General features: G+C 41.7%; 1 long non-coding RNA gene across 1 annotated transcript; it reads left to right on the top strand.

Moving 5' to 3' along the window:
• The first annotated feature begins 1955 nt into the window (after nucleotides 1-1955).
• LOC131398960 (uncharacterized) lies at nucleotides 1956-6962 on the top strand. The gene is made up of 4 exons (XR_009217037.1): nucleotides 1956-2071; nucleotides 4172-4341; nucleotides 4750-4835; nucleotides 6445-6962. It is a non-coding gene; the product is annotated as an uncharacterized LOC131398960 (long non-coding RNA).
• The last annotated feature ends 6937 nt before the right edge of the window (nucleotides 6963-13899 follow it).

Genomic DNA, 13899 nt, shown 5'->3' with positions numbered 1-13899 from the left:
GTGACTCCTGAATATGTCAGTGTATGTCTGCTAAGAACAGGGAAATTCTCTTACGTGTGTGCATCTCTGTAACAATGTGAGTATCAAAACTAGGAAATACAACACTGACATAATAATATTATTTGATCCACTGTCCAGATACAGATTGTATCAATTGACCTGATAATGTCCTTTATAGGACTACTTTTTTCTACCCCGGATTCGACTCGGAGTAAAGAATTCCATTTAGCTGTCATGTATCTTTAGTCTCCTTTTTCTGGAACTGTTCCTCAGTCTGTCTGTTTTTCATGACCTTGCCATTTTTGAAGAGTTCAGGACAGTTATTTGGTAAAATATCCTTCCAAGTCCGTTTATCTGACGTTTCCTCATGAATAGATTTAGGTTCTAAATATTTGGTATAATACTACAGAAGTGATGTTGTATCCTTCTCAGTGCATCATATAAGCAGGCATGTGGTGTCTGTTGTCCCATTATTGGTGAGGTTAAGTTGAATTACTTGTTTATGGTTATGGCTGCCAGGTTTCTCCTCACATGTAGCTTTTTAGGAGTCTTAATTAGATAAAGTAAATTTTAAAGATAGAGCTGAGAGAATCAATAATTGTGAAGGACAGCTTGGAGGTAAGTAAGTTATTTCATCCTTTTAGATGCTCTAAAATTAACACTGGTTTTAAACCAGACCATAAGAAAACCATGTACCTGGACCGAAATAGGCTGGCTATGTTTAGAATTACTTTACCTGACTGCATTCAGTCTTGTGTCATTGGGCTCTGCTATATAATAAAGAATTTGTCTAGTCTTTGTCCTGGTTCCTGACACAGAGCTTCTAAAACCCTTGGAATTTCCCAAAACTTGGGAGTATCTTTGTTATTCACCACTCCCTTGGATCACACCCGAGTTTATGCTAATGAGATGGCTCAGGATGAGGGGCGGTCACCAGAGAGACAAACCATGTGATTAGAGGGCTGAAGCTTTGAGGCAACCTGAACTCCAGTGGGGGAAGGGAAGCTAGAGATTGAGCTATCAACTCTGCCTCTGTAATGAAACCTCAAAAAAAACTGTAGACACTGAGGCTCAGTGAACCTTACTAGTTGGTGAACACTTCAATGTGCTGAGAGGGTGACACACCCAAATTCCATGGAAGCTCCACATTCAAGACCCTCTCAGATCCTGCCCTATGCGGTTCTTTGTTTGCCTGGTCCTGATTTGTATCCTTTATGATAAAACTGTAATTGTAAGTACAGTGCTTTTCTGAGTTCTGTGAATTGTTCTAGTGAATTATCAAACCTGAAGGTGGTCGTGGAAACCCCTGGATTTGTACCTAGTTGGACGAAAGTGCAAGTGGCCTGGGGATAACATTTGTGGTCGGCATCTGAAGTGAGAGAAGTCTTGTGTACTGTCCCTTTAACTTGTGAGTCTGTGCCAACTCCAGGGAGTTAGTGCCAGAATTGAATTGCAATATAGCAGTTGGTGTCAGAATAGGCTCTTTAGAGGGATGTTACGTATAGTTTATGATATTTGAACTTGATGATGAAGTTTCAATTATGAATTTTCACATAAATGTATATAAAGTGAATTATGTACATATATGAGAATATGGATTACAAATATAGTCCATCAATGAGACTTTAAATGGAAAAAATAAAGTTGTTATATAATAGTTTCATTTCTCTTTAATTCTTAGCGCAAATACCGATCCAAAGTTATGTTAAAAAATTCTGATCTTTCATGTTTACTCTTTAATGAATTATCACACATTTACTTATACAAAACTTACAGTTAGTCTTGTCATTTTATTTGAGGAAAATGATGAGTGATTGGTAGGAATTGTTCTAAGAATTTTGATGTGAAAGTTTATTCAATCACGGCTTCCTTTGGCCAGACTATATCCATGCATGCAAGATAATAATCTCTGTCCTACCAAATGGGAAAGCTTCTCAGTGGAGGAATGAAGTAGGTCCTTCACATATTTTTTTTCCTTTTAGGTCAATATGTGAATATTTTAAAAAGTTGTTCAAAGACTTCTGGGGATTGAAAGAATTCAAGAGGTCTGAAGTTCGTTGCCGTATCTTTGGTAAGAATTATACTCAAACCATCTCAGGAAGATGTCAGTTTATAGATAAAATAAAAAGTGTAGTGAAATCTGGAATTATCCACTATCCCTCTCTTGCTCAGCTTTTGTTGCTGACCAAGTAAACCAGAACCAGACTCCTTCTTCAGACTTCTCTCTGGAACACGAGGCAGTGAGGGCAGTCGAGGGCAGTCAAGGGCAGCCCTGGGAAAGGAGACTGAGTCTCCTTTGCGGCTAGCTTTGACCAGTCACTATTTAGGGGGGGAGTCTTCTCTTGAACACATCCTTTCTGCAGGGAGGTATTTGCCAAGACCATCTTGGGGGGCTCTGGAGCTAAGGCCGTGTGGACCAGTATCTGATGGTGTAATCTGAGTTTAGACTCTCCTCATGGGCATTTTGGGCCTTGCTTGCTGACCTGGATATTTTTGGTGGACTGGTGGAGTAATGAACTGAACATTCTTGACCTGCTATGTGTAAACACTTATTGGTGGTCTGGAATAGGGAGAGATTTTCTAGCTATTTTGGGGAGGGAAAGGAAGGAGAAAGTGTTGAATACCTACTCTGTGCCCAGAACAGTCACCTCTAATTTGTAACCCAAGCTTGTGAAGTGGGTTTCTTCAATGCCTTTGTTCATTTACCGCCCACACACCCAGTGGGTACCTGTGATGCGCTGGGCACAGTGCAGAGTGCTGGAACTTGGTGGCCCTGCCTTCCCGGATCTCATAGTCTCGTGCATTTCATCATTTACGTGACTTTAATCAAATTGTAGTTAATTTGGAGCTTTAGAATATTTTTGCAATAAAATTAATGTATAGGAAGATAAAGTATGTAGGACGGTAAGGTGGGAAGAAGTGCAAATGATCTGCCTTCTCCACATTTCCACATGAAGGAAGAGAATGTGAAATAAAGAACAAAAAATAACTTCTCTGATTTTTTAACTGCCCATATTGGGTCTTGCAGTTGCCTCTGTTACCTGATAACACTTGGCCTCTGAGACTTTCCCTTAATCATCCTCCAATGAACTTGATTTCAAGATCAGCCTGCCTGTTTCACAGGACTGATCTCCTTCCAGGCTTCAGATGGAAAATGTCAGCCCTCTTGTCAACAACTCTAACATTTAAATTCTTGGGATACCAGAGATGCTCTGAGAGAATAGACAGGACTTGACTGTGTGTACGCATTACTCTCCCAAACGCCGTTGGGAAGAGGCAAGGAGAGGTCTCTTCCACCATTTTTTAATAGCAAAATAGGCCAATAAAAAGATAACACAAATCAGGAATCATTTCTTTGCTTAAGAGTTTAGTGGGCATGTATGAAACAGAAAGAAGTAAGATTTATAATATTTACAGAAAAATTCAATTGATTGCTTTTCAATCCAAAAGCTTGAGAAGGAAATTCCTGTAGTCACAGGCAGCAGGCATTCTGGTCTTTAGAGACGCTGGGCTTCTTTATTGAAAGAACATCCAATTTACTAATAAGACAGAGGCCATATTTGCCTAAGTGGGGGTGTTTTGGGATGTTCTAAAGGTGACACTCTCCAAAAAGGCATCTCTGCAGCTGTCTGTCCCTCAGCCTGGCTGATGTGGCAGCCAGAGTGGAAGCCTGACTTTCATGTTAAATGATCCTCCCGCATCATTATGTTTGAACGTGTGAACTTGTCCTCTGATTTCGCACGCCTGAGTGCTCCTGAGCTGACTCATAAGACATTTTCGAGGTTGTTTGCTATGTCCTGAAGAATCGTCCCCAGTCCGGCCAGCATGCAGGAATGAATGCTTTGATCTGATTAGCGGGATTTACTCTCATTTGCGGAGTGCTAAAATTAAGCTTGGCGACAGCGTGCCGGGGCAGAGGGATTTGTCCTGCTCACCCAGGGGCTGCCCAGAGACACACAGATAGGCAGGAAACCGGTGAAGCAGAATTTAAGAAAAGACGCCATTTCAGACCTGACATGAAAGGTGTCCAGGATGAGCTTGTGAGGGGACTGAAGGGGAGGGGGGTGATCTTAGCGTGCAATATTATGAGAAGGCTGGGAGGGGACGGAGCTGCTTTCTCAGGAGACTGAGACCTGAAGAGACTGCTGAAAAGACACTGTATTTGTCACAGCAAGAAGAATCAGCATATTGGCATTTGGACTCTAGTGAAAGGGATGAAAATGAGATTCTGTGAAGACACAGCAGAGTCAATAAGCAGGAGCTTGGCTGTGGCAAGAAGGATGAAACAACCAAATTGAGACAATTTGCAGGAAAAGTGAAATTGCCACTAATTGCCTCAAAGTGAGTATGTGCCTCTGTGGGGAAAGTGGGGTGCTTAGCAGAAAGGGTGAGCTCAGTCTTCATCAGGTTAACTTCAAGCAGCTGGGGAAGCCTCCCGCTGAGAATGCCGAGGAGACAGTTGGATAGATTACTGCCCAGAGGGGGCAATGGCTTTCCGGTTGGTATGGCTATTGGATCCAGCACCTGGGCTCGCTTTCTCTTTTATAACTTAACATGGCTCAATGTGACCTTCCTACTCTGTACTGCTATTGCATGTGATCAAGACTGAGCCATGGGTGAGAAAGTTTATGAGAGGTTTGCACTTGGTGACACATTTCAGCCGAGCTCTATTAACTAAAAATAGAGGTAGGTCCATGGTTTACCTGAGGCCAGCTTGTGTGTGACTTCTGGATTTCTACTTATCATCAGGCTGTAACTTGATGAAGCTGCAGTAAATTGGATCTGTTATTTTTTGTATGTCAGCCAGAGAACGTCCATCTCACTCAGGGCCACTGGTAAGTGTTGAATCATGATAATACCAATAATTGTTACATTTCCAAGGCAAATATATAGAGGAACTCCAAAAGCATTATATATGTGCCCACACAAAGCTCTAATGAGGTAGGAAGGGGGCAGGAATTATTTCCCTGTATTATCTAAAGAGTGAAGACACAGGTTAAGTGAATTGCCCAAGGTCAAACAAGAATGACAACTTGTCTCTTGCTCTCCTATCTCAAAAACTGGATTTTCTCAGCCCTGATCTTATTTTCTATATGGATAGTGTGCATCGAAGACTGTGTTCAGAGACCACCTGATCAATCAGATCTCAAGGAGCTTCTAACAGGCGTCAAATGGAATAGAACCTCTTTCAGGGGCCAGAAAGATCATGTCTTAGAGGAAAATAAATCCTTGATAGGAAACATGCCCTGAGGCTGCTGGGGACCCGGGGAATGCAAGGCCTCTGGGTGATGCTTGAATCAGTTTTCACACACACACACATACACTGGCATGTGTGCATGTACACACGTGCACACACACACACATATTTTTCCAAGATGTTTAAAAGTTCATACAGAGCTGTAAGAGTTGGAGGTCACACGTAGGGCCCCGAGATCTCATTTTAGGAGCCAACTTAAAGATCATTTGAGAATCGATTAAAAAAAAACTTGCCATAGGACTGGGCGTGTCAGTATGGAGGAACGAGAAGAATATGAGGAAGCCCATCACCAGACAGACAGGTGAATGTGGAGTTTGAGAGAGAAGAGATGGCAAAGTGCCAGTACTTAAAAGAACAAAGGATGAAATCTTTTAGGCCACGGAATCCTGGGGCAGTGTTAATGGTTTATGGAAAGGCTACTATGCCAGCAATGGCTATTGTCAAAACTGGATTCAATTTAGCAGTAACACAGTAACTAAATGTCATGGTCTTTTTGAGCATAAACTTTACATATATTCAAAGACAAGATCATTATCCCAAAACCTCTTTAGAAAGTAGTACTTCCTGATTGAAAAGGAAGATAGTATTTTTATTATTTGAAGTTAGTTTTGAGATACTGTTTAGACCCCTCACTTCAAATAGCTTCCTTTCATCCTTCCCACCTCATGCCGTATCTACAGTTCCACATGAATAACGTGTATTGAGACCGGGATTAAGTGACTATCTGCCTGACCCATCTCAGAAAGCCTGTCGTGGACATTCAGGGGCAATATTACTTCTTTAAGACGACAGTAGATCATTTTTATAGGAAAATAGATGCCTAGCGAAAAACCTCTCCCAAGACAGCTGGTGTTTTCAGTCCTCATTTCCGATCTCTGGGGAGAAGGAGATCTCTTGTTGATTATGCCAGAGGTAACAGAAATCTTGCATATATCGAAATTCGCTTCCCAGAGAGAAACCTTAAAGCTATTCATTAGTTTTTGTCTATTTTGTGTCCCTTTTTGTTGTTTATTTGGGCTGTTTATGACACATAGGGTTTCCATCATCTGTAAGCCCACCATTTAAGAGCCCTTTGCTGTAAATGCCTAACAAGTGGAAGAAAAGTGAAAAATTACATCCGCCAGGGGTTTTCAACACCTTTATTTGGCATGCAATAACAAATATGCGCCATTTGCATTATCTTCTAGTTTTATACCTCTGTCGGGCCCCTGCTGGGATAGATATTCTCCTGTGGAGCAGCAGGGCTGGAAGACCCCTGGAGAGGACTTAGCCCCAATTGGCCGCATGTCACTTGGGCCTCAAGGACTTCAAAAGGGTAAGGACACAGAGCCAGCTGCCTGGGTTTGAATCTCGGTTCCACCTTTCACTCAACGTGTAACCATGGATGGCTGACTTCGTGTTCCGGTAACTGAATGTCTTCGTCCGTAAAATGAGGATAATGTGAGTACTACCTCCTACAGTTGTTGGAGAGTTCACAGAGTCAACAAGTGCCCAGCACCAGAAGGTGTGGGGCCGAGTTTGCTGCTATCACTGTCATCGTTTAACTGTGTCTCACTTGACTGCCGAGTTATATTTATGGCATCTCTTCTGGTAATTTTCTCGAGCTCTGAAGTACCTTATTGGCCTATGGCTCCCTTTATTTTCCTTGGGAGTGTGTGTTGTGCAGAACATAAGTGTTGCTATTGTAATAAAAGATAACTTCAAAGCCTGCAAGTAGCGGCTTGTTTGTTTAATATGTAGCATTTGCTGTTCCAATAAATAGTCGGTCAAAGATCCCCCATCAGGGCCACATTTTATTCTTCAATATTGTTGATGAGGATTTCATTTATAAACCATGGCTGAGTCGGAACTTGGATATTCGCATAAACACACTCAGCCCCGCTCACACGTGGAGCCAGAAGAGCGTCTGAGTAAACTTTCCGAGCAATTGGATCACAAGCCACCAAGAGAGTGTCTGTGTCCTCCTGTCCTGCACAGCCCTCGTGTAGGCTTTGCCGTGACCACGTCTCTTTCTTTCATGACAAGGAACGGGCTGTATAGAGGATGGATTCTCAAAGCCTAACTCTTGAAAGCCAAATCCGTCAAGTCATAGCACTGGTGACCAGAGCTTCCTCAGAGGCAGCTCTGGGAAAGGCTGGGAGGTAGGAAAGTTTGCTCTCTCCTCTCAGGACCCCTGGCTCTGGGTCTCTCCCCCTCTCATTCTTGTCTGCTCAGCGGCCCCCACCCTGATGGCTCCTCAGGAAGTGCCCCAGGCTCTGCATCTGTTCTGATCTCATTTTCCATCAAAACCGACTTGCTTTCTTGCCTACAGAAAACCGACTTGCTTTCAGTCTGTGCACTAGGCTAGGAATAATCTGATAAACTAAATCTAGTTGCCATGGACTACGCGTGCACACGCGCATGCATGTCTGCGTGTGTGTGTGTGTGTGTGTGTGTAGAAGTACAAGTGCAGGGGTTGTGAAGGATGTTAATGGTTGAGCCTGTTAAGCTCCCAGATTTAATTTACATTTTAGCAAACGTTGGTGGTGCCTTAATCCAAAAAAGAGAATCATGTGGAGAGGCATGCTGTCAGGATCACTAGGGGAAACTTGTTCAAGGAAGTCATTTCTACTGTCTCTCAAGTCCTGTGACATCACTGTGAGTGGTTCAAATATTACATTGGTTTTGAAAATAACATTAGAGATCAAATGATTCATACACCAAGTTCAAAGGTCCTGTTTGACCTAAGCTCCATGACCACTGATTAAAAAATTGTAAATGTTTTATTGTTGGAAAAGACCTCAAAGATGGCTGTGAGACACATAGTGACAGAGTTTTGAAGCTAGACCCGGGTTTTAGTCTTGTTTTGTGCATTAACATCATTGAGGAATGTGACCTGTTCCCAGCAGCCACAGTGGCCATGCTGTTTTGTCTCCCTACCCACCAGGCATCCAGCCTAGGAAAGGAGTCTGAAGAGGAAGAGGCCTCCTTCCAGCTCTGGTTAAGAATCACCTACCTACACCAACTGGTTTTGAGCCCTAGTTATACCACTCGCCAGCCAAGGGATTTGGATAGGTTATTTAACCTCCTTTAGTTTCCTAAATTTGTAAAACAGGGACAACAATACCTAGCTTGCAGAGTTGTTAAGATACAATGACACAACATAGGTAAACGGCCTGGTGCGTTATAGGCTTTCCTACAATGTTAGTTTCATTTCTCACATAGTCAATTTCCTCATGGCAGAAACGAGGCTTTGGGAGATTAACCGATTTACTCCAGATCAATGCAAAGAGATTTCTATATATCAGTTAACAACATTTTACAAATTATGGTTCATTGGCAGAGCTGATCCTCAACGAAGTCTGTTTACCGTCCATCCTCTTTCCAGAAAGATAGCTCGATTCGCTCTACTCTACGGAGAGACATGCTCGTCTCAGGTCTCAGTACACGTGAGCTTTCAGGCCGTCAACTTCTAACAAATTGTGTCCAACACAAGTATGGTAATTTTGTGACAATTGTTACTCTGCTGGAAGTTGAGATGAGGCAACCAAATATATAATTTTTGTGTTTCAATTTTTCTGCAGCACATCATTATCTTTAAATAGAAAATAATGTGCAAACAAAACGGTTAGGTACTCTTTTTTATTCCCACTCTTTTCCTGTGAGGTCTCTTCACACCTCTCAGTCTTCAAGCTGTCTGCAAAATGCTGCTTTCAAATATTAAGGGCCAAAGTTTCAATTGGCCCTTTTTGCCTGCCCTCCTGTTATTTACAGGTGCTGATTGTAAATGCAAAAATTCCAATTTACTAGTGTAATTACCCAATTTATATGCACAAAGGTGGGCTGCCACTCACAAAAATTAATGCAGCCCAAAATACCACAGGTGAGGCCAGTTCAAATGTGATTCCTGCTTAACACATTCAGACCTGGTCGAGAACTCCGCTGGCTGAATTATTTTTGTTATGCCACATCTCTTAATTTTACACCAGTGCCATGAATGGGTCCCATTCTGAGTGCCCACAGAGGAATCCAGACTTGATTTTGCAGGGGCCAGAGAGTTTAGGTGAGTTCTTCAAGAGGGAGATAAGATGGCTTTGGAATTTTTGCAAAATGAATCTGCTAGGGCTATGCAGGATAACTGATGGAGCCTGAGGTCTGGAGACATGTGAGGAGGCCATTGCCATTGAAGCCTTGAGTGTTGGAGCTGAGAATGATGGCCTGGGGATCTGGAAGGGAAACACGTCTAGGGGTTGGTGGGTGGATAAAGAAGGTTGGTAGTGGCTTAACACTCATGCTGACTGAGATGACAGTAAGAGGCTCAAACTGCGCACGAAAATAATACAGGTGGACTCTGACTGCAGGGAGCAGTGATTTAAGAATTCCTGCCAGCGGAGAAACAGTAAGTTTGGTGAGAATATGCTGTTTGATGGCAGGGACCACATCTCATCCATTCTTGTGGTCCCTGTAGTATTTTATACAATGTTTTGACCTGAGTGCGTGGATGCTCAATAAAATTTTGGTGAATAATTTACTGAGTGACCTGGGAACATTTGAACAACATAATCATAAGGCAAAGCAGATCCAGGAGGACTGGTTCAGGACTTTGCTGAAAGTTTACCCAACTGACAGTTTTAACTATAGAAGATCACCAGTTAATAGAAGATATGTAAGAACAGCGTGTTCCAAGGAGTGTTTTTCTCTGATAGACTTCTCTTTCTCTGGCTTTCTTGATCTGCTTGTCTGTATGTGTCTGGGTTGCCGGCTTTCTCTCACTCTACTATTAGGCTAACAGCAAGAGAAAGCAGAATGCAGTGTCCCTAAAACTGGATTGGTAAGGCTGTGTTAGGAGGCAGGAGGGAAACCATCTTACCTGGGAGCCACATGAACTAAAAACTGTAAAGTCACACTCATAAAGTTCCATTAAAGCAGAACCATCATCTCCTCTCAACACCGTTCTGCACCTGGACTGTGCTCACTGGTGCCCAGTGACGACAGGGGAAAGCTGGCAGCTCATCAAATGACACCAAGAGGATGTCATAAGCCCTGAAGTTATGCCACACTCATATCTGCCCTGAGTTTACATCTATTAAAAGCTGCTTGATACTAGAGTAAGTAAGTTCTATCTTTGGGCCTGGCAAGCTTTTTCAAGCTCTTAAGAGTACTTGCCATTTAGGTAGGCAAGAATCCAAAGACTGAGGCTTGAAATAACCACACTACTGGATTCGCTTTTTGAGTAGCTTACAAAGAGGAGATTTCCCTTTTTCTTTTCTCTCCTTTCTCTCATCTCTCCCCCTTTTCCTTTTGATTCTCCACTGTGTGGGCCTAGTGCCGCTCATTTATTCAACAATCTGTATAAATTTCACATCAAATGATTAATGATTTGCCTGACAGATTTAAGGAGACAATTGCACTAAAACCCTTCTGATATCAGTAGCATATTTAAAAGTCTAATTTAACAGTGATATGCTTGGCTTTTTGATTCATTTCAATTTGCTTTATCTTTTTTCATCAATTTGGGAGATTTTTCAGCTATAGTCTTTCTAATTCTTTCCTGACTCAGTATACGTGGGCATCCTGGGCTCCCTTAGGAGGGAAGCATGGTAATGAGAGAGGGTAACGTACGGAAGGCCAGAATGTGCCCTTTCTGCTCTGGCAAGACGAAGATGCTGGCATGACCAGCAGTGCTAAAAGCATGCTCCCGGACCAGCCTGTTTATCTTCATGGGTCACGTTTGGGGAATTCTCTCTATCTCACTTTCCTGATAGGGAAAGTGAATTCCCAACCAGATGCTAATACTTTGAGGGTTATGGGAAAAATAAACACTTCAGCGTCTGCAAATAATCCTTTCTTGCTACAATAAAAATATATCTATTACTAAAATAAAAATTGTTGTGCAAATACTTCTTTAAAGAGAGGCAATGAAAACGACAAGGTGCTTTATACGAAGGCCTCCAGCCCATTGTAAATGTCCTGAGTCACTACGAATGCTGAATTAACCCCACAGGAAACTGCTGTGGGACAGGAGCTCATCAGCCGTGGGCTCTGGGAAGCAGGGTTTGAGTGGAGGGGTTCCAAGCTCTCGTACAAAAGGCAAGCAGCAACATCCTCTCAGTGCGTTTGCCTCGCTCCACACTCCTTTGCTTCTGAAGGGTCTGAGTAAAGAAGAGAATGGAATGAAATGATTAGCGGGCCCTGGTGTCACCTGGTGTGTAAATAAAATTCAGGGTAGTCAGTAACTCTGTCATCTTTTTAGGCTGTAATGACAAGAAAACTTAGTTTTGATCTATACCTGGGAAAAGGTTAGATGTCAAATAGCCACTCTTCACTTTCTTTCCCTTTATCATTTCCTTTACCACACCTGCTTCCCTTCTCATCCACTTCCCTTGAGCACCAAAGCCCCTTCTAGGTACAGAAGATTCTCAGAGGCCCCGAGACTGGTTGGGACTGAGACATTCTGGCCCATGTGGTGGGGCGGAAAGGTGGCCAGGGCGGGGGTCCGGAGCAGAGCGACAAAGACCAGGACCCTAAGTCGAGGCGGAACGTGATAATTGTCATAAATTATGTACGAAGACAAAGCTATGGGTGTTCAGAAGAGAACAAGGCCACATCCTGTGGCATTTAAAAAAAAATGGTAACAGAAAATTAGGTAGTGGCTCAAAGTGCTCAAAAATCTAAGATTAGTTAGCAGTGGTAGACATTGGGCAAAAGAGAAAAAAAACTCACAACACTCTTCTTGGGCACGATCCTGTTGTCTTCCTCCTGCATTCTTGTTTTGGGCATTGCTGTTCTTTAGGACTTTCCCTCAGAAAGTAATGGATGTGCATGCTTTTTATTTTATTAATAGACATAGTTTTCTTGTAGCAAGAAAGAATTATTTGCAGACACAAAAATATTTGTTTTTCTCATAACTTTCAAAGTAGCAGTCTGGGGTTTGGAATTCACTTTCTCTATCAGGAAAGTGGAATGGAGAAAAGTTCTCTTTTTCCTTCTATTATTGCAAAACTTAACCTCACTTAGTGTCATCATGATCTTAGCCATTTCGGGCACTTATTTATGTGTCAGGCACTGCCTTTGGCACCGAGTCCTACTCAATCTTCCCATTTTACAGATGAGGAAACAAAGGCTCAAATAGTTTAATTTGTCCAAGGTCCCAAGGGATTCAAACCAGGGCTCTCTGGCATGGAAGCCCAAGCAAGTCTGTCTTCACCACCCTCTGGGGTCCCACCGGGGCTGCCCCCACCAGGCAGCCTTTGTCCATCCTTCTCTCCTGACCCCCCTGCACTCTTTCCTCTCTGCTTCTCTCAAAACTGTTCCTACTCATTGGTTGATTCTTGAACTTAACTGTCCCTCCTCCATTGTACTTAAAGTGGGTTTGTTTCAAGGTTTTGTTTGTTATTGTTTTTTCTGAAAGCAGAGTTTACATAGAGTTTGGGTTTTGGAAAGAGATGGCAAAGGCTCTAGAAGCCTGAAGTAAGCAAGACCAGAGGTACCAATGACAGGGAAGGAGGCACAGAACTGGGACCCTGAAGGGAAAACTTGTCGTCCTTCCCAACTCTATTGAGGGTAGCTTTGTTCCTGACCAAGGGATGTTTTCTCCTAGGCCCAGTGTTGAAATTAACACTGATACTTGAGGAGCAAAAACAAGAAGAAGGGAAAAAAAGAAAAAGAAACTAGAGAAGATTTGGGTAATATATTTGGAAACTTTGTTTTTTCCTTCAGAAATTACAAGAACTTTTTTTTCACCATTTACTATCTGTGTAGGCCTAAAATTTACATATTAATTAATCAATTAATTAATGTACGTGAGAGAGGCAGTTTTAAAATATGCATTAATTTATCAAATTGAACAGCAACAATAATTGTAAATGTAATCATTGGTCCACGGTTACTTTTCCAAAAATCTGCAGATGAATTTCCCGCAATTTTGTGTAACATTAAAGCAACTCCTCATGCTTTAAGATGTTCCTTTTGCTGGCCGTGCAGGTATTTTTATGAGGAATATGAATAAGTGGAAGTAAGTAAAACATTTGAAAACTGACTCATTGAGATTGCTATCTTTAGTATCTGAACTTGGGTGGACCAGATTATTTTTAATTGCTGGCTTTCTAGGGAGAGGGATATGCGAAACTCTAAATGTTTCAAAGGTAGTACTAAGGGATTAATAAACTGAAATTTTAAACTCCATAGATCTAGAAGTATCTTTAGATAAAGTCATAAAAGGTTTAGTCTAGTTCAAGATAATTAGGGTTTGCACTTTTTAAAATAATACAATTAGGAGTTGAGTAAATGTCTTCAAGAGATGCTGAGTGATAAAAGCAAATCTTCACATGTAAGATTAAAAATTTTTTAAATGCATACTTATTTATAACTGTAATATATGTTCATTGTGGAAATGGAAAGTATAGAAGAATATAAAGAACATTTTAACAGAATTATTCATAATCCTACCACCTTTAAATATTTTGGGGGGCTGGCAGAGAAATACACATCCATATACACAAAGTAATTACATTGGCATCATATTAAATATACAGTTATATGCCCACCTCTTTCCACTTATTTTTTATCTTGAGCATTTACCATAACATTAACTGTATATCAGAAATGTGATTCTTGAAGATTGAACAGATTAATACTTTATGGATATCCAAAAATTAATAATA

Source organism: Diceros bicornis, chromosome 36 (genome assembly GCF_020826845.1).
Source record: "Diceros bicornis minor isolate mBicDic1 chromosome 36, mDicBic1.mat.cur, whole genome shotgun sequence".
NCBI classification, from domain to species: domain Eukaryota; kingdom Metazoa; phylum Chordata; class Mammalia; order Perissodactyla; family Rhinocerotidae; genus Diceros; species Diceros bicornis.
This window is presented reverse-complemented; position numbering and strand designations above follow the sequence as displayed.